We start from the raw sequence: 20,030 nt of genomic DNA on the forward strand, positions 1-20,030 counted from the left end.
AGAAAAAAAGGAAATGAGCTTCAAAGCCGTTGTTTCCAGTCTTTGAAGTGCAGTCATGTGTTGTTAGCGAACTTTTCAACCTTATGAATTGTGTTCTGTGCGAAGAAACATTCTTTGTCTTACAGCTTTAATACCAAGAGCATTTTTATTTTAGGCATCAACCCAAAACATGATCATTGAGTACCAAGTAAAATTTATATGTTTACCCATTAGGAGATTGTCTCAGGTCTCAGTGAGAAAAATAGTATATTTTATTTCCTCCTATGTGTAATGCAAGATAGAGGGAGACTAGTACCTGGGTCCTGGAATCCCGTTGAGATCTATTATTCTGTGTGCAGTAATTACTCGTATTATTACTCTTGGCAGGTGAGCCCTTGAACAGCCCAGGGGCCAGGAGACTTCCTCTATTACTTAAAAGCCTCTGGTGAGAGCTTTAGAATCTCATGAGACCTCCTATGGGTTCTCTGCAGGGCACAGGCCTAGCCAACTCTTAAGGTTGCTCTGCCCTTGTATTAGTCATAGGTTTCTAGCTCTGGATAGAGAAGTAACTTAACATCACATAGTAGGCAGGTAGTGTGGGGCTGCTAGCCTGGACGGCTTGGTTTCCCTTGAATTCTTAGGGGTTCCCTTATTAGTGCCTGTCTTTAAGAAGCTCATAGGCAATCATATCTGTAGACTGGGATTCCAACACGATAGTGGGGAAGGTGTGAGCAGTTCTTGTAATTCAGCTAGGTGGCTAGCACTTCATCTTTGATTTCTTTGTATAGTCGTCTAGAATTTTAGGAGTATGAAGAACCTGTGATGGTGTGCTAGGGTAGCAATAAATGACTGAAATGTTTATGTTAGATTTGTGATTTGCATTTTATTTTGACATCCAAAATTGACTATCATCATTTCAAATAGGGGAAGTTTCCAAACAAACTGAAATAAATTTGGAAAAAAATTATGCTTTTCATGGGTAACATATAAACTTACTTGACTGTATATCAAAATAAATTTTAAACACTTTTATTTATTTATTTATTTATTTTTGAGGTAGAGTCTCACTGTTGCCCAGGCTGACCTGGAACTCACTCTGTAGTCCCCAGGCTGGCCTCAAATTCATAGTGATCCTCTTTCCTCTGCCTCCTTCCCAAGTGCTGGAATCAAAGGTGTGCACCACCATACCTGACTAGACATTCTTTAAATGTGAATGATAAAGTGCTCTATAATCTAGAATTCTTAAGGCTGTATGTGAGTTTTAAGAAAAATTGGAGGCAAATTGAGAACAGCGATTTGCATTCTGTCCAGTACCTCAAGTTCTATGATGTACTTGCACTCAGCTGTGTCTAAACAAAGGCCTGTGCTCCCTTCTTGTCCGTGGATTATAGTTGGTTTATCATGCTGTACCTTTTCTCTGGCAGTGCTGTGACAGGGAGAAGTAAGAGATACTAGCAGCTGGTAATGCGGTGGCTGTTCTCTCTCCTGCCCTGCATTGGGGATTTCAGCTGTACTTGTCCTGTCTCTGGAATTGGAATTCAAGAAAGTGGAGCTGGACATTTGGATCCAGTTAACTGAGTAGCCCTGGAATGGCATCCCAGACTTCTCCCCCTTTGTTCTCCGTCCCTGCTTTGCCTTCTCTGCCCCCAACTCAAAGTTTCTTTTGCCAGTGGTAACATGTTTTAAAAATTTAATTAACTAGCCAGTTGGGGTGGCCCACTTTGGAAGCATAGCAAGACCTTGACTTGAAATTATTTATTGCCAGGGATGGTGGCAGTGCTCGCCTTTAATCCTAGCTTTGGGGAGCATGGTAGAGAAACATTGTGAGTTTGAGGTCTATCAATATTATCTATCTAGAGCCAGGGTCTCATGTGTCCCGAGATGGCCTTGATTCCTATGTAGCCAATACCAAGGATGATCATGAGCATTTGGTCCTCCCGCCTCTATCTCCTGAGCCCTAGGGACTACAGTAAGGGAAATGAACTAGCTCTGCTCATGCTGGGGAAGCAGTCTACTCCTAGCCCATTGACTGGCTTATTGACCTTAATCATGGGTCTCACTGCCTGGTGGGTGCAGCTGACAGTTCCAACACTCTCATCATTTGATTCCTTTTTTTTTTTTTTTGAGGTAGACTTTCCCTCTAGTCCAGGCTGACCTGGAATTCACTATGTATCTCTGGGTGGCCTTGAACTCACAGCAGTTCTCCTACCCATGCCCAGCCAATCATTCTTTTTTTTTTTTTAAATGTATTTTATTTATATATTTATTTATTTTTAATTTTTATTAGCATTTTCCATGATTATAAAAAAAATCCCATGTTAATTCCCTCCCTCCCCCCACACTTTCTCCTTTGAAATTCCATTCTCCATCATATTACCTCCCCATAACAATCATTGTACTTACATATATACAATATCAACCTATTAAGTACCCTCCTCCCTTCCTTTCTCTTCCCTTTACTTTTTTTTTTATTTGAAAGAGAGAGGATAGGTGCGCCAGGACATCTAGCCACTGTAAACGAACTCCAGATTCATGTGCTCCCTTGTGCATCTGGTATATGTGGGTACTGGGGAACTGAACCTGTGTCCTAAGGCTTCCCAGGCTTAACCACTAAGCCATCTCTCCAGCCCCCTTATTTGGCCTTTCTAGTGACTAATTGTATCTTGAGGCAGTCTAGGGGCCCTATCTTAAGATTACCTTAAGTAATCATAGCACAAACTCATGAGTTCCAACTTTTGGATAACATAAGTTATCAGGAAATTCCAAGGTTTCTAGGAACTCTGTGATAGGATGCATACCAGATATTTTCATTTTTTTAAAAATTTATTTATTTGAGAGCAACAGACACAGAGAGAAAAATAGATAGAGGGAGAGAGAGAGAATGGGCGCGCCAGGGCTTCCAGCCTCTGCAAACGAACTGCAGACGCATGCACCCTCTTGTGTATCTGGCTAACGTGGGACCTGGGGAACCGAGCCTCGAACCGGGGTCCTTAGGCTTCACAGGCAAGCGCTTAACCGCTAAGCCATCTCTCCAGCCCCCAGATATTTTCATTTTATGTCATAGCCTAAGAAAGTATTTTTTTGAAGTGTTTAAGAAAAGTGGTTTATTAAAGTTCTTCAAAGTCTCTGGAGTTACCAAAACCAAATCTTTGGTTTAGGACACCAGTCTATGATTGTTCCTTAAACACAATTATAGACTGGAATTAAAAAGTACTCAGATGAGCTGGTGGTGGTGGCGCACGCCTTTAATCCCAGCACTTGGGAGGCAGAGGTAGGAGGATTGCTGAGAGTTCTAGGCCACCCTGAGACTACATAGTGAATTCCAGGTCAGCCTGGGCTCGAGTGGAAAAAAAACAAAAACAACAAAAAAAATGCTCAGAGAGGGCTGGAGAGATGTTCGGCAGTCAAGGCGCTTGCCCACAAAGCCTAGTGACCTGAGTTTGATGCCTAGGACCCATGTAAAACCAGATGCATGAAGTTGTGCGTACATCTGGAGTTGCTTTGCAGTGAAAACATGCCCTTGCACATCCATACTTTCCTTCTCTCTCCCTCTTCTCTCTTTGCTTGCAAATAAATATTGACAGAAAAAAAAAAAAAGAAAGTACTCAAAGAATTCTAATCTTATTCCTGTAAGGCATTGGAACCTATGTATATACACAAATACACACACATTCGTTGCTGAGAATAGACTTTTACATTAAAGTTGGTCTAGAGGTTGACATTGTAGGAGTCATTGTAGTCCAGATGTAAAATGTGTTAACTTTCTCCAACTGGAATCTGGGGATGGGAAGGCAGCAAATGCTTGCAACCGCCAAGCCGTCTCCCCAGCTCCAGGGTTTGATTTTGAGCCTATTGGAGGCGGATCTGGCTAGATTGGTGGTAGTCCAAGCTTGCTTGTGCTTTTCCCTCTGAACCTGCTGCTTTCATGACATTGCATTCTTTACCCATCCACTTAAATTGTTCTGTGAGTTGCACTTCCAAAGATTAAACACACACGCACACGCGCACGCACACAATATCGCTGTAATTGCTATCAGTTTAGGCCTTTAGGTATAGTTCATTACCATGGTATTTGGATATAGGCTTTGGGATATAAATGTACTGACAGAAATGTCTACGCAAGGATAAATACAAGACTCATGGAGAGAATCATCAGAGTAGAGATGGCAGCATTTGTTCAGAAACCAAGTATCCCTCCAGGGATATGGGAAGTGCCTGAGGAAAGTGGGGAGACAATTGAATATTGAATAGTTAATTAGGAGATTCTCCAAAGTGGTCAGGGATATAGATTTGAGTGGTTTCTTTTAAGAATAGAGTAGGATTGTCAGCTCACAGGAAATAAATCAATTGAGTGGTTAGAAATGAGTTAGGCAAGACATTCTTGAAGGAGGTAACAAGGGAAATTTGACATCTGATAAGTCGACTGAAAAAAGCAGCTGGAGAGAATAGTGCCAGAAATAACATGAACTTCCTAAGGGAGAATGAGAGGATGCAGAAGAAAGCGAAGTTGTGTTAGAGGCAGAGGGAGAAGTCTTGACAGGGTGCAGCACTCTGGGCATGTAGGATTCAAAAGTGGGGCTTGGGGCTGGAGAGATGCCTCAGTGATTAAAAGTCAGTGCTTACAAAACCTGACAGCCTGGGTTCGATTCCCCAGTATCCATGTAAAGCCAGTTGCACAGAGTGGCACATGGGTCTGGAGTCCATTTGCAGTGGCAAGAGGCCCTGGTGTGTCCATTCCTCCCCCCACCCCTCTCTGCTTACAAATAAGTACATTTTAGAAAAAGTGGGAGGAACAGATGAGGGACTTGGTTGCCTACCAGTCATAGTGAGTGGGGAGCTTAGAGAACATTTATGCAACCTTTTGTCATTTGCAGAAAAATAGGAGGGCAGAGACACAGAAGCCTCTGTGAGTGTCACATACGCTCTTACAGTTTGGCTCTTGCAGCTTCTAACAAAATCTTCTAAGATTATGAGCTGCTTCTGGACATGCATGTCTTAATGGTTTTTGTCTTCTGTCCAGGATCTAGCACTCTCTGATGTGACACAAACAGCATCAGAAAACTTGAGTCTCTGGTTTTGTTCTGCACTGTGGACCAACCATGGTGAACAAGCTAGACATGCATGGTCCTTTGCTTACAGAGCTTCCCAGCCCAGAGGCCTTTCTCCAACCCAACCATAGCCATTTTTAATATACACTAGGGATCCAGCCTGTAGTACCCATGCATGCTGGGCAATCATTACCAACTGAGTTATATTTGCAGTCCCTGTATGTTTAGGTTCCCACTCCCCCTTTTGTTTTGTTTTTCAACGTAGGTTCTCACTCTAGCCCACGCCGACCTGGAATTCACTATGTAGTCTCAGGGTGGCATTGAACTCACAGCGATCTTCCCACCTCTGTCTCCCAAGTGCTGGGATTAAAGGCGTGCAAGGCTTAAAATAATAATTTTTTTCCACAATTTTTATTAACATTTTCCATGATTATAAAAAATATCCCATGGTAATACCCTCCCTTCCAAAATAATAATTATTTATGAGCAAGAATGAGAGAGAGAATTGGTGCTTCAGGGCCTCCAGCCCCTGCAGTCAAACTCCAGACCTGTGCGGCACTTTGTGTGCATGGGCAGCCTTACGCATGTGCTGTTTTGTGTGTCTGACATCTGTGGGATCTGGGGAGTTGAAGGAGGGGGTCTTTGGGCTTCTCAGGCAGGTGCTTTAACTGGTAAGCCATCTCTCTCGTCTTAACAAAAAAAAATTTTTTTAAATTTATTTATTTGTAAGTTGAGAGAGAGAGAAAGAGAGAGACCTAGACACACATGAGAGGAGAGAGATTGGCCACACCCGGGCCTCTTGTTGCTGCAGATGAGCTCCAGATGCAAGGGACACTTCTGTAAGTGGGTACTGTCAATCTGACCTGGACCTGTAGACTGTGCAGGTAAGTGCCTGTAATCACTGAGCCATCTGTCCAGCCCTGTTTAGCATTTTAAAATGTGCTTTCAACCTTTTGTGTTTCCTTTACCTAGAGGCCCCAACTGATTCACCATTTCTGTATTTGTGACATACAGACAGTACTCACAGTATTATGTTCTATCTAAATACTGAACCTTTGCTTCAAGGTCAGTATAGGTCCCTTTGGGTCTATGGCCACATACTGAACAGTTTTACATAATTTTGTTGTATACCTTCTTTTTTAGAAACATTATTTAAGGTGGGTGTTATGGCGCTCATCTTTCATCCCAGCACTCGGGAGGCAGAGAGGTAAGATGATCCTTGAGAGTTAGAGGCCACCCTGAGACTCCATAGTGAATTCCAGGTCAACCTGGGCTAGAGTGAGACCCTACCTCGAAAAACCAAAAAAAAAAAAAAAAAAAAAAAGGAGAAATGTTATTTAATTCATACTATTGATTTCTTTTTTCTTTTTTTTTAAATATGGAATGCTTCACGAATTTGCGTGTCATCCTTGCGCAGGGGCCATGCTAATCTTCTCTGTATCGTTCCAATTTTAGTATATGTGCTGCCGAAGCGAGCACATACTGTTGATTTCTTAACATTAACATTGAACTTACTACCAATGACATAAAAGGGCACTAAAACAAAGCACTTGTTATAAGAAAGCAGAGCATCGCTTTTGTTAGACCTGTTGGGAGCAAGAGCACCAGGCAACTCAGAATTTTGCTACTCTGCATCCCTGTGAATGGCAGAAAACGTGCTCAGACTGCTGATTGAGGAGTTACAAATAAATTACATTGTATGGGCAAAATCACAGTTACAGATTTTGAATAATGAATATCTTATGATGTATTTTTTTCCTGGAACTTTGAGAGTAATTTCCAGATATCTATTTTTAATTCTTGTTGCTTGTTTTTTGTTTTTGAGATAAAATAAATCTCATGTATCCCAGGCTGATCTTGAACTTCTGATCCTCCTGCCTGTAATTCTGTGGGATTACACATGGGTACCACCCCTGGTTTACGGGGTTAAGCCCAGGGCTTTGTACATGCCAGGCAAGCACGCTACCAGCTGGGCTATTTCCTCAGGCCCTGTTACTCTTTGATACTTAAGAGTTTTATTCTAAAAACCAGGATACTCTTCCATGTGGCCGTAGTATAAACTATTAAGATGAGAAATTAACATGGGTATGCTACCGTCCACCCTATGAGTTTCCTTCATACTTGCCAGTTCCCCTCATAGCGATTATTGTAGGTGCAGGATTTAACCCGGAGGAGTCTCTTTTGTCTGTTGTTTCCTTGAATTAGGAAGAAGTCTCCATTTATTCCTTGATGACCCTAACATTTGCTAGTTTCCTATTTAAAATTTTATATTTATTTAAGAGAGAAAGAGAGAATGGGCACACCAGGGCCTCCTACCACTGCAACTGAACTCCAGACTCATGAGCCACATTGTGCATCTGGCTTTATGTGGGTACTAGGGAATTGAACCTGGGCCGACAGGGTTTGTAAGCAAGGACTTTCAACCACTGTGCCACCTCTCCAGCCTTTGCCAGTTTCCTTATGGGATTCTCTACAGTATGAATTTGTCTTTCTCAAGATTATACATTTTTGACAAGAATGTCACATAAATCAGAGATACATTGTATTGATTATTCCACTGCTGTAGTATTGTGATTATGTTAATCACTTGCTTAATTGGACTCACTCAGGTTTTCCAATGAAATTTAAACTAGTAAGTATTTTATGTAATAGGTGATGAATGTTTATTACTTGGTAATAATTTACATTCAATCAGTACTTTGAGTTAAAACATTTGAGATTATGCAAGTATCTGTTCTTTAGCCAATATTTATGTATCAGTTTTAGTCTATTGATGATTTTTGCTTGAATCTTGTATTAGTGATGTCACATAATGATTCTGTATTTATTAGTTGTTATTCTACGAACTCTTTCATAATTCATTAGTTTTCAGTGGATTATAATCTATTGTTAGTATTTTGATTTGCAAAGTTGTCCTGCTTTGGCCAATGAGTGCTCTCTTAAGCTGGTTCCCTTATCATTTTGAAATGTCTTTATTGCTGTTTGAGCCCTGTGACTTTCTGGCATCACCAGATGTTCCTGGCCTGCATGTACTTTCCCTGGCCCCCACACACCTACAATCAGCAGTTTCTCTAAGGAGCGTTACTCTCTTTAGCTGAGAAGTGTCTTTTAGAAAGATCTGGGTCCTGCTAGTGGATGGAGACAGGAAATTCATGGTGTACAGACACATATATCTCTATTTTTAAAAATATTTATCTGTTAACTTTTGCTGCTAATCCAACAGTGTTTTTTCAACCTTTCTCTCTAGCAGTGGGAAACTGGCTCTCCCTGTCCTTGGTTCCCTGAGGAGGACTAGCGTCCTGCTCTCCTTTTTTGGTTCCTTAGCTTCCAACCCGCCTGCCAGTGCTGGCTGAATCTTCAGCCACCAGAGCCTTGTCCCCCAGTGCAGGCCAGGAGGAAGGGAGACCTAGGACCCCACCCCCACCCAGGCTGACCTGGCACTCACTCTGTAGTTCAAATTCACAGTGATCCTCCTTGCTCTGCCTCCCAGGTGCTGGAATTAAAGGCTTGTGCTACCATGCCTGGCTGGGATTTTTTTTTTTTAAGCAATATTTTTTTTTTTTCTTTCATTCTTGGTGGTGCTGGGGGTTGAACACTCACACCTTGTGCATTCTAAGCATGAACTTCACTACTGAGCGGCTGAGGGTTTTTGGATTTTGGACTGTAACATAAGGTGATTTGGCTGCATGAAAGTGGTCACCCTTCAAACAAAGGCTGCCTAGAATCCTGGCAGAAAACTTGCATCTCCATTTCTTTTGGAGGAAAAAAGCTTTGCTTCTATGTTTTTTTTTTCTTTGAAATAATCCTAGCTTCCTTTTTAAAGTTCTTGCAAGGTTTCAATTGGGTTTATTTTTTCCCCCTCCGAATTCTGTGTGCTTTTGCTGTTTGTCTATAAATAAAGCACTTTAAACATCATCTCCATTTTTTCTGTTGTTTATTTACTTTAAAATGGTCCTTCATTTTCCATACTCTCTATACTTAACAGATTTTTTTTTTTTCACCAGAGAAATTCTGTCCTATAATAAATGTTTGGTTCTTTTTTCTGTCAGGATATGAGCACAGTGGAACCTAAATTCTCCCTGGCTCTTTAGAACCACATCTCAATTTGTGTGGTGTGTGTGTGTGTGTGTGTGTGTGTGTGTGTGTGTGTGTGTATTCCCCCCATCTACATATATATGTATATATAGCAGACTTGTGTCTTGGACCTTATACTGTTAGTGTTCAAGAATATATTTTTTAAATATTTATTTTAATATTTAATTTATTTACTTGAGAGACAGGAAGAGGCAGAGAAAGAGAGAATGGGCAATGCCTCTCACTGCAAATGAACTCCAGACGCATGTGCCCCCTTGTGCGTCTGGCTTACGTGGGTCCTGGGGAATTAAACCAGGGTCCTTAGGCTTCTCAGGCAAACACCTTAATTGCTAAACCATTTCCCGAACCCCTGTATGTTTTTCTTAATCTTACCATGTGCTTTGATTTGATGTTTTTGTCTTTTCTTTTTATGCTATTTTCCTCAACTACACCTCTTAAGGAAAAAATATGTATTTTTTGATTTTTCAAGGTAGGCTCTCACTGTAGTTCAGGCTGACCTGGAATTTACTATGTAGTCTCATGGTGGTTTTGAGCTCACAACAGGCCTCCTCCTTCTGCTTGGATTAAAGGCATGCACTACCATACTTTGGCCTCTTTTTTGCATTTTTTTTTTGTTTTGTTTTTTGTAGGGTCTCACTCTGGTCCAGGCTGATCTGGAATTAACTATATAGTCTCAGGGTGGCCTTGAACTCATGGTGATCCATCTACTTCTGCCTCCTGAGTGCTGGGATTAAAGGCGTGCGCCACCACGCCCGGCTTATAAATTTTTTAAAAATGAGCTGTGGGTTGAAGGGTTCAGATCATTGCAGTAATCTCCTGTACTTTTGAAAATGAGTACCTGACCCCGACTCAGACCCTGACCATGACCATGTGTAGAGGAGTCAAAATCTTCCCTATAGTGATGTTTTTCTTCTCTACTTCCCTCTTTCCCTCCCTCTTCTCTCCCTCTTTCCCTCCTCTCTCCTTCCTTGCCTCTTTCCTTCCTTCTTTGAGTCCTTCCCCTTGCTCTCTCTCTTTTTCTATGTCTTTCTTCTTTTTCTCTTCCTCTCATGGTCTCATTCTAGTCCAGACTATGTGTAACTTGCTCTGTAGCCATGCAGGCCTTGGATATCCAGCAGTCCTTCCACCTCAGCTCCCGGTTGCACAGGCCGTCATGATGATCTTTTTAATGTTCTGGACGTGGTTTGTCTTTGCTTCTTCTTTGTTAAAGTACCATGACTGTGTTCCCCTGAACATGTTTTTGACACCTGGAATGAAGTTCTAGGACGTGTGTCTGCTTCATGCTTCTAGTTCTCTGTCTTATTTCTATGTAGTGGTCTTGCTCTTCTGCATTCTTGGCAGCCACAGAGCTCAGCAGGAACAGAGAAGCTTGCTTCTGTGAGAACCATGGTAACTTCTCTTGCTTTCAGATTTTCAGATGTAAAATAAATGAGCCCAGATTAGATGGTCTCTGGCCGGTCTCTGGCATGATCTTTCTGAGATTTAATCACCTCAATTTTGTAAACCGAGGTCCAGTATGTGACAGAGCTGGCTTGGGAGCTAGCATATCCTGAGCTGGGCAAGCAGTGCCATCAGACTCTGGTTTCCAGTTATTGGCTTTGAATGTTGGATATTCTAATTTAGGTTTGCTTCCTGCTTTTGCCAGGGGAAGAAATGGGGTAGGTGGGGGACAAAAGTAGAAAGAGAGGAAAGCTGGCTATGCTGGCAGGTGTTCTGGAAAGACCTCGAGGACCACACAGCTCATGTTCTTCTGGGATTGCTTGCTTTGTGTAAATGATTTCCAAGAGATGATTTGTCCTATGGAGGCTGCGGCTCTGGTTGCCAGGAAACATTTTTCTGATACGTTAAAAAAACATTTTTTTAAAAAAGTATTTATTTCAGAGGTAGAGAGAGAGAGAAAGAGAGGGAAGGAGGGAGAGAATGAGTTCTCCAGGTCCTTCAGCCACTGAAAATGAACTCCATACACATATGCCACCCTGTGCATCTGGCTTTATGTGGGTGCTGGAGAATCAATTGGCTTTGCAGGCAAGCATCTTAATCACTGACCCACCTTTCCAGTCCCTGATACCCCAATTTTTTTGGGGGGGTTCAAGGGAGGATCTCTCTGTAGCCCAGGCTGACCTATAATTCATAATTCATGTAGTCTCAGAGTGGCCTTGAACTCATGGCAGTCGTCCTGCCTCTGCCTCCTGTGTGCTGAGATCAAAGGTGTGTGCTACCATGCCCAGCTGTTTTTGTTTTGTTTTGTTTTGTTTTTCCAAGATAGAATTTTGCTCTAACCCTGGAATTTGCTATGTAGTCTCAGGGTGGCCATGAATTCACAGTGATCCTCCTACCTCTGCTACTTGAGTGCTGGGATTAAAGGTGTGTGCCATCACACCTGACTCTTGATAACTTATTTATTTATTTAGGTTTTTTGAGGTAGGATCTCACTCTAGCCCAGGCTGACGTGGAATTACTCTGTATTCTGAGGGTGGCTTCGAACTCACAGTGATCTTCCTCCCTCTTCCTCCCAAGTGTTGGGATCTCCACCATGCCTGGCTCTGATAACCTTTTTTGTAAAGCTTCTAACTTGGTTTCTTGTGTGATTTTTGGTTATCCAGTTTCTTAAGATGCTTTTGGTTTATCAAAAGTGCATCTCTGGGCTGGAGGGATGGCTTAGCAGTTAAGGCGTTTGCCTGCAAAGCCAAAGGACCCAGGTTCGATTTCCCAGGACCCACATTACCCAGATGCACAAGGGGGTGCATGCATCTGGAGTTCGTCTGCATTCGCTCTCTTTCTTTCCCTCTTTCTCTCTGTGAAATAAATAAAAATAAAGTATTTTTTAAAAAGTGCATCCCAGAGGCCCCAGCTTTTCTTCCTGCCCATCTTTTGTGTTACATGTCGTAGAAAACACCTTGTGTACAGGAGAGCTGACTTGCTGCTTTGCTACTCCGGCTCGGCGCCCCATACCCAGCCCTTCCCCATAATGCTTCCGCATGGTACTGTGCACTGCCCAGCCGAATTCCTGGTTTCCGTTCAGTGTGGCACAGCTGTACTGTCTTGGAGTAAAAGCTTGTGCTCTGTCTGACTACTTTCACTCTTTTAGGAGTTTAGTAGATATTCTGAAGTTCTCTTGATTTCCTACTCTTTCTTTTAAAAAATATTTTATTTGTATTTACTTATTTATTTATTCGACAGAGAAGAGGGATTTGTTTGACAGAGAGGGTGGGGGAGAGAATGGACACGCCAGGGCCTCCAACCACTGCAAATGAACTCCAGATGCGTGTGCCTCCTGTACATCTGGCTAATGTGGGTCCTGGGGAATTGAACCTGGGCCCTTTGGCTTTGTAGGCAAACGCCTTAACCACTAAGCCATCCCTCTAGCCCTCCTACCCTTATTTCTAAATGATTTGTAGGTTGTCATTCATAGTCTCTCCCTCTTCTCTTCTGCTCTTTTTTGGAGGGTTGGGGTGGATTAAACTCCAACCTTTGGCATGCTAAGCAAGTACTGTTCCTCCAACTCAGCTGCTTAATTTTTTTTTTTTTTTTGCTTATTTATTTGAGAGGCACTGAGAGAAAGAGAAACTGAGAGAGAGAGAGAGAGAGAGAGAGAGAGAGAGAGAGAGGGAGGGAGGGAGGAAGAGGGAAGGAGAGAGGAAGAGAATGGACATGCCAGGGCCTCTTGCCACTGCTAACGCATATCATATAGATAGATGCCTGTGCCGTTTTGTGTGTCTGACTTTACATGAGTGTTGGAGAATTGAACCTGGACCAGCAGGCTTTGCAAGCCTTTAACCACAGAACTACCTCCTCAGCCCCTGCTGATTTTTATTCTAGCTGTTAAACAGTAAACGACTATGTTTTGCAAGTCCTTCCCTCCTGTCTTCCCTTTCTCCCTCCCACCCTCTCTCCCTTCCGTTTTTTGTGGTTGCTGGGGTTTGAAACCAGGGCCTGGCTCATGCTAGGCCAGCGCGCCACCACTGCAGTCACCAGCAGCCTTGCTTTTCACTTTCTTTTTTTTTATTTTTTTTTTGATTTTTCGAGGTAGGGTCTCACTCTAGCCCAGGCTGACCTGGAATTCACTATGGAGTCTCAGGGTGGCCTTAAACTCATGGTGATCCTCCTACCTCTGCCTCCCGAGTGCTGGGATTAAAGGCGTGTGCCACCACGCCTGGCTTGCTTTTCACTTTCTTGATGAGGGTTCGTGGAATGTTTTTGAAGTTCTGTTTTATGTGTGTGTGGGGGGAGGGTTTGCTTGTGTTTTTGATATTTTTATCTAAGAGACTTTCACTTAATGCAAGGTTATGACTTATGTTCATGTTTTATTTTAAGATTAAGTTTTATTCTTGGCTCTATGGTCCTTTTTGTCTTTTGTTTGTTTTTTTTTAGAGGTAGGGTCTTGCATGTGCCATCATGCACTGTCTGTTGGTTTTTTAAGATAGGGTCTTGCCTATGATTTTTTTGAGTTACCTTTTGTATATAGTGTGAGCTACAGGTAAAACTATTCTTTTACTTGTGCAACTCTAGTTGTCTTGATACCTTTTTGTTGAACACATTTCTCTCTCTCTCTTTTTTTTTTTTTCCAGGTAGGGTCTCGCTCTAGCCCAGGCTGACCTGAAATTCACTATGTAGTCTCAGGCTGGCCTACAACTTATAGTGATCCTCCTACCTTAGCCTCCCAAGTGCTGGGATTAAAGGCATGTGCCACCATACCCTGCTATAGAGAGAATGGGTGCACCAGGGCCTCTAGCTGCTGCAAACAGATTCCAGCTGTATGAACCACTTTGTGCATCTAGCTTTACATGGGTACTGGGGAAGTGAATTCAGGTTGTTAGGCTTTGTAGCTAAGTACCTTAACTGCTGAGTTATTGTTCCTGCTCTGAACACATTTGTTGAAAATCAACTGGCTATAAATATATGAATTTTTAAAAAATATTTTTATTTATTTTTTTGGACAGAGAGAAGAGAAAGAAGGAAGTAGGGAGGGAGGGAGAGAGAGAGAGAGAAAATGAATGAATGGGTACTTCATGGCCTCCAGCCACTGCAGATGAACTCCAGACACATGTGCCACCTTGTGCATCTGGCTAACATGGGTCCTGGGGAATTGAACCTGGGCCTGTTGGCTTTGCAGGCAAATGCCTTAACCGCTAAGCCATCCCTCCAGCCCAGTCTATGAATATTTTAGGTTCTCTTTTTATAATATTTATCATTAGTTTTTTACCCATACCTTGTCTTTTGATTTGTCATATTGGCAGTTTTGCTGTTACTGTATAGGTGTTGTATATTAAGTGACATAATGCCTTGTTAAGCTTTTAGCATAACTTGTAAGTTACTTTTCACAAACTGTAGAATCAGAAAAAAAATACTCGCTCTGTTGGTCTACTCCAGAATTTCTGTACCATCATTTTAGTTGCCAAAAGCAGAGTGAGGGTTTAAAAATATTTTTATGTAGTTATTTGAAAGCAGAGAGATATAGAGAGAGAGCGAGAGAAGACATGAGAAGAGAGACAGAGAATGGGCATGCCAAGGCCTCCACCCATTGCAAATGGACTCCAGATGCGTGTGTCACTTTGTGCAACCGGCTTTACGTGGGTACTGGGGAGTCAAACTCAGAGCATTAGGCTTTGCTCTGCAACCTTTATTGGCAAGCTGAGAAGGCCTCATCCATAACCTCTATCAAACCGACTTATTATGACAGCTGGTTTCACAAGCCTCTTGCTTATCAGGTAGTCCTAAAAGGTCAGTTTTTTTTTTTAAATTATTTTTTTTTAATTTATCTATTTGAGAGAGACAAACACAGAGAGAAAGGCAGAGAGAGAATGGACACGCCGGGGCCTCCAGCCACCGCGAACAAACTCCAGACGCATGCCCCCCCATGTGCATATGGCTAACGTGGGTCTTGGGGAACTGAGCCTCGAATCGGGGTCCTTAGGCTTCACAGGCAAGCGCTTAACCGCTAAGCCATCTCTCCAGCCCCAAAAGGTCAGTTTTTAGAATATATCATTTTAGGGTTGGAGAGATGTCTCAGCAGTTAAAGAATTTGCCTGTAAAGCCAAACAATCTGAGTTTGATTCCCCAGTATCCACGTCAGGCCAGATGCACAAAGTGGCACATGTGTCTGGAGTTCGTTTGCAGCAGCTAGGAGTCTGTTGCACCCATTTTCTCTCTCTCTCTGCTTCGAGTGGTGGTGCACACCTTTATTTCCATCACTTGGGAGGCAGAGGTAGGAGGATTGCTATGAGTTCAAGGACTACAGCATGGGACTACAGAGTGAGTACCGAGTCGGCCTGGGCTAGAATGAGACTCTTAAAAACTGCCCCTCACCCCAAACCAGAATATGTCATTTTATTATTATAATTGGATAAAGCAGTAAGCATATGACTTGTTTTGTATGCCCTAAAAACTTAGCCAGTGAGGATAATTATTGCATCCATGAAAGTGTGCAACATGAATCAATCAGCCGAGCCTTGGCTGATCAGTTACCCATGACAGTTTCTTCTCTGTCTTTATTATTCTGAGATTAAAATTTGATGAGTGGTAACTTTCTTTGCTTATGGTGTTTTTTACTGTTTGTCTCCCCATTAGAGTGTCAGCTCCACAAGAGTAATAAGAGTTTGTCTTGTTTCACTGAAGTGCACGGCTTGTCTAGAACGATGTCTCATACATTGTAGGTTCTCAGTATTGAACTGATAACTTAAAAAATAAACCAGCCCTGATTTAGCTTAAAAAAAATGACATGAATATCAGATCAATCAGAGAGGAAAAGTGACTTGATGCCATATGAAATATTAGTTATCTGTAGACCTTGCTATTTTTTATATTTTACATAGGTATTTTAAGTATTTTTTTTTCTCCCCGGAGGTATTTCCCCTTGGTTTTATTTGCTGGAGAAGATTTCACAGGGAAAGGCCATTAAAACATTTATAAGAAAGGACTTGAATAAAATCTTTTTACTAGTAAGGCAGGTGAAGTAGTTTAACAGTGATGATGGAAGATGAGTTGGAAATAGCTAAAAAGGGGAAGAGCCGGGCGTGGTGGCACATGTCGTTAATCCCAGCACTCGGGAGGCAGAGGTAGGAGGATTGCTGAGAGTTCGAGGCCATACTACATAGTGAATTCCATTCCAGGTCAGCCTGAACCAGAGTGAGACCCTACCTTGAAAAACCAAAAAAAAAAAAAAAAAAAGGGGGGGTGGTAGAATAGCTTTTTAATGCTATCAAAGCCTCTTAAGTAGTAGGAGGTACTCTAGTTCTAGGTTTTTTGTTTTGTTTTTTCTTTCCCTGAGGGAGGGTCTCACTCTGGCCCAGGCTGACCTGGAATTCACTATGTAGTCTCAGGGTGGCCTCAAACTCTTGGCGACTTTCCCACCTTTGCCAGCGTGTATGCCACCACTCCTGGCTTAGTTCTAGTTTTCCATAACAGAGACACGTCTCTTCCTTCCACAGTGCCCTATAGATGCTATTATTTCTTGACTCTCCACTGAGGGCACTGGCAGATGAGGGGGTACAGTTTCAGAGGAAAGCTACACCCATGTCAGTCCTTCCCTGCTGGATAGGGAATAGGGAATGCCTGCCATGATTCATCTGTTCTGCTGTTTAGGAGGATACACTGGTGACTGCTACTTGAAATAGCATACTGGATAGTAAAAAAAAAAAAGTCCAGAACAGCTGATAAAGGAAAAATCAGCTAGGGTTGTATAGGACATTGTTCTAGACAAGCTGCATATTTCAGCCAAACAAACAAAAAATTCTCTAATCTTGGAGCCATTGCTCTAGTGGGTAGAAAAAGATTAATTTCAACACTGGAAAGGGGAGTTACTGAAATTGAGGCCAGCCTGGGCTGTGTCGAGCATTCTGTCTCAAAATGTGGGGGTTACCCCAAATTTTAAAAAGTAGAAACCTAGCCAGGTGTGGTGGCGCACACTTTTAATCCCAGCACTTGGGAGGCAGAGGTAAGTGATGGCTGTGAGTTTGAGTCTACCCCGAGACGACATAGTGAATTCCGGGTCAGCTTGGGGGCTAGAGTGAAACCCTTCTTGAGGTCAACAAGAGCAACAACAAAGTAGAAAACCCGTCATTCCTATCATTACTACTTTGAGCATATTTGATGCAGTCATGCAAACAAGTCTTGACGGCTATCATTGGAATAGCATTTAGGAAGTGATGAGAATGTTCAAAGGAGGTTTGCAAAATTTCTGTGGGTGAGTTGTTTGCCAAAGGCCTTAGCGGGCCAGGGTAACAGTTGTAGATCATCATTCCCCGGGAGCCACCTCGCTAGCAGAAGCATTAGACAGCACCTTTCATTCAGGGTGAAAGGGGGTTTTCCTCATCAGTTGCTGTGCTCTTCAGCTTTGCAAGGTGTTTGCCTGGGTTGGGCCAGTGTTTGGTTTTTGGAGTTAATTTTACAAGTGGGGTGTAGCTTCTCGAACTGGGCTTTATCTAGAGGTGCTGGCTCTCTGCCGTGTTACTGCTGTGAAGGAGCAGGCACCGAGTCTGGTCTGCTTGGTAAGGTGTAAGTGGCATGCCTTAGCCTCGTTTGGAATGTGTGCGAATGCTTTAAAATGCGGGTATTCTTGCTCTGTATCCACTCTCTGTTTTTCTTTACTTACTTACTTTCTTTCTTTCTTTTTCTTTTTTTTTTTTTTTGAGGTAGGGTCTTGATCTAGTCCAGGCTGATCTTGAATTCACTATGTAGTCTCACGGTGGCCTTGAACTCAGAGATCCTCTTACCTCTGCCTCCTGATGTATTCTCTTCTGGCTACTTGTAAGAAAGACACATGCATGATCAGATTCAAGCTCTTTCCCCTCTACTTCTGTAGTCTGTTTCATTCAGTAGCTTAAGGTATCCTCTGCCCTGGCTTTGAATTTTGAAGAACTTGTCACATTTCCTGGCATGGTGCTCAGGATGTGGGCTGTCTGGATAGGCTGTTAGCAGAGTTGTTTGGTTGGAAGTTTCCTTGCTCTTACCATTTGATTAGACAGGAGCTGGGAGCTAGGGAGATGGGCACAACCTGAGTTTGATCCCCAGCATTCTTGTAAAATGCTGGACATAGATGCACATGCCTATAACCCAAGCACTGGGGAGAATGGAGACAGGAGGATCACTGGGGCTTGCTGGTCAGCTTGTCTAATTAAAAACAAACAAGCAAACAAACAAACAAACAAAGATGGGAGCTGGGGCTGGAGAGATGCCTTAGCAGTTAAGGCACTCCTTGCAAAGAAAGCCCAAGGACTCCTATCTGAATCATCCAGATCCCATGTGGCCAGATGCAACAGTGACACAAACATGCAATGTCGTGCGTGCCCACAAGGGTGCACACTCATCTGGAGTTTGTTCATAGTGCTGAAAGGCCCTATTACACTCATTCTCTCTCTCCAAAAAAAAAAGGGGGGGGGGAATACTGAGACATTAATCGGAGCACTGGTTTGAAAAGTTGAGATGTGCACACAAAATGGTCCTGGAGTAGATAAGTCAGTTGTCATATAGTCACAATGAAATACTAAAGAGTCATGAACAGTGTTTCACGAGAGCAAAATTATCAAAATTACCAAAATTATCAAAAGAAACAAGAAGCATAGTAGAACCAGTTTTTGAAATAGAAAATAATGAAGCCATGTTGCTTAGAGATATGTAAGATGAAGTACACTGAAGTATACAGTTTTTTCTTTTTTTGTTTTGTTTTTCAAGGTAGGGTCTCGCTCTAGCCCAGGCTGACCTGGAATTCACTATGGAGTCTCAGGGTGGCCTCGAACTCACGGCGATCCTCCTACCTCTGCCTCCCAAGTGCTGGGATTAAAGGTGTGCGGCACCACACCCAGCTTGAAGTACACAGTTTTAAAAGCAAGGAAGGGATTTTTGTGGTGGTCAGTGGTGGTGGGCTTCCGAAGGGGCATGAGTAGAGGAGCACAAAGTGGACCCCAAGCTTCTGTTGGGGTTCTAGCTCTTAACTTGGGTAGTGGCTACTCAGTTTATTGTTCTCATTCTCTAACTCATGTATCTAGGTTGTGAGTTCACAATCTAAAGCATTAGTTATGTAGAGAATGGGGGTCAGGGTCTGCCAGTGTGTGTAGCGAGTGTTTGCCCTCAGGCTGCTTTTGATTCCTTCACCTAGAACTGCTGCGCTTCATCCATACCAACCGTCCAGCAGCTATTATTATGTGTTTTGAAGTCTGCAGTAGCGAATGACCCATTCAGATGTAATGTAGTGAGCTCACTGTCTCTACGACAGTGTGCCTCACTGAGCAAAAACAGTCCAGATGGCTGGAATCATTTCTGCTACATACCTCTTCTTCCCTTCTCTCATTGAAATCCCCCCTTTTCCTGCCTTGCAAATATCTGAAAGTTAAATGCCAGTGAGCTTCAGAGCTGGCTCCTCAGGTGCAGGTGAGTTCTGTGGTAGCCCCACTGTTCAGGGGAGGAGAGAAGCTGGTGCCCTTGGGTGCTTGCTGAGTCTCCTGCCCCCATCATCTCGCATGCAGGCTTTCTAAAGCCATCTGTATTTCTTGCTGGTGTTGAACGTGGCTTTGTTCCTCCCATTGTACAGAGCTCCCCCTTCCCATTTTCCCCTCTCCTGACATGTTCACGGGTTGCCTCATCCTAGAGTGGAAAGTGTGCGTGGTGACATTGACTTCTTAATTATTGAAAAGAGCACAGTGTTGGTGCGTGCTGGGGAGAAATTGCAAAGGTCATTAACCTCCATGTCTCACATGTCTTTTTTATCCCAGTCTATTTATATTATGCTTTTCTATTGTTTATTTAATTCCTACTTGTATGCTTCAGTCCATCATTTCTTAATCTGACCCAGGGCTCTATGTAGGGCTGTCTCTTACACAACTGAAGGCAATTCTGTCCTTTTAGCCATTCAGCAGATATTTGAGGGCCGCTAGGGTATGAGGTACTGCCTCAGATGCTAGGAATACATTTGAT

The 20,030-nt window shown here is 42.8% G+C and overlaps 1 protein-coding gene and 1 non-coding gene across 2 annotated transcripts in view; one reads left to right on the forward strand and one right to left on the reverse strand.

Moving 5' to 3' along the window:
- Snd1 (staphylococcal nuclease and tudor domain containing 1) overlaps nucleotides 1-20,030 on the forward strand; it is a 485,819-nt gene that overhangs the window by 27,545 nt on the left and 438,244 nt on the right. The window lies entirely within an intron of this gene.
- On the reverse strand, nucleotides 6,400-6,506 carry LOC123464160. Its single transcript, XR_006639401.1, has one exon. It is a non-coding gene; the product is annotated as a U6 spliceosomal RNA (small nuclear RNA).

Source organism: Jaculus jaculus, chromosome 10, assembly GCF_020740685.1.
Source record: "Jaculus jaculus isolate mJacJac1 chromosome 10, mJacJac1.mat.Y.cur, whole genome shotgun sequence".
Taxonomy (NCBI): domain Eukaryota; kingdom Metazoa; phylum Chordata; class Mammalia; order Rodentia; family Dipodidae; genus Jaculus; species Jaculus jaculus.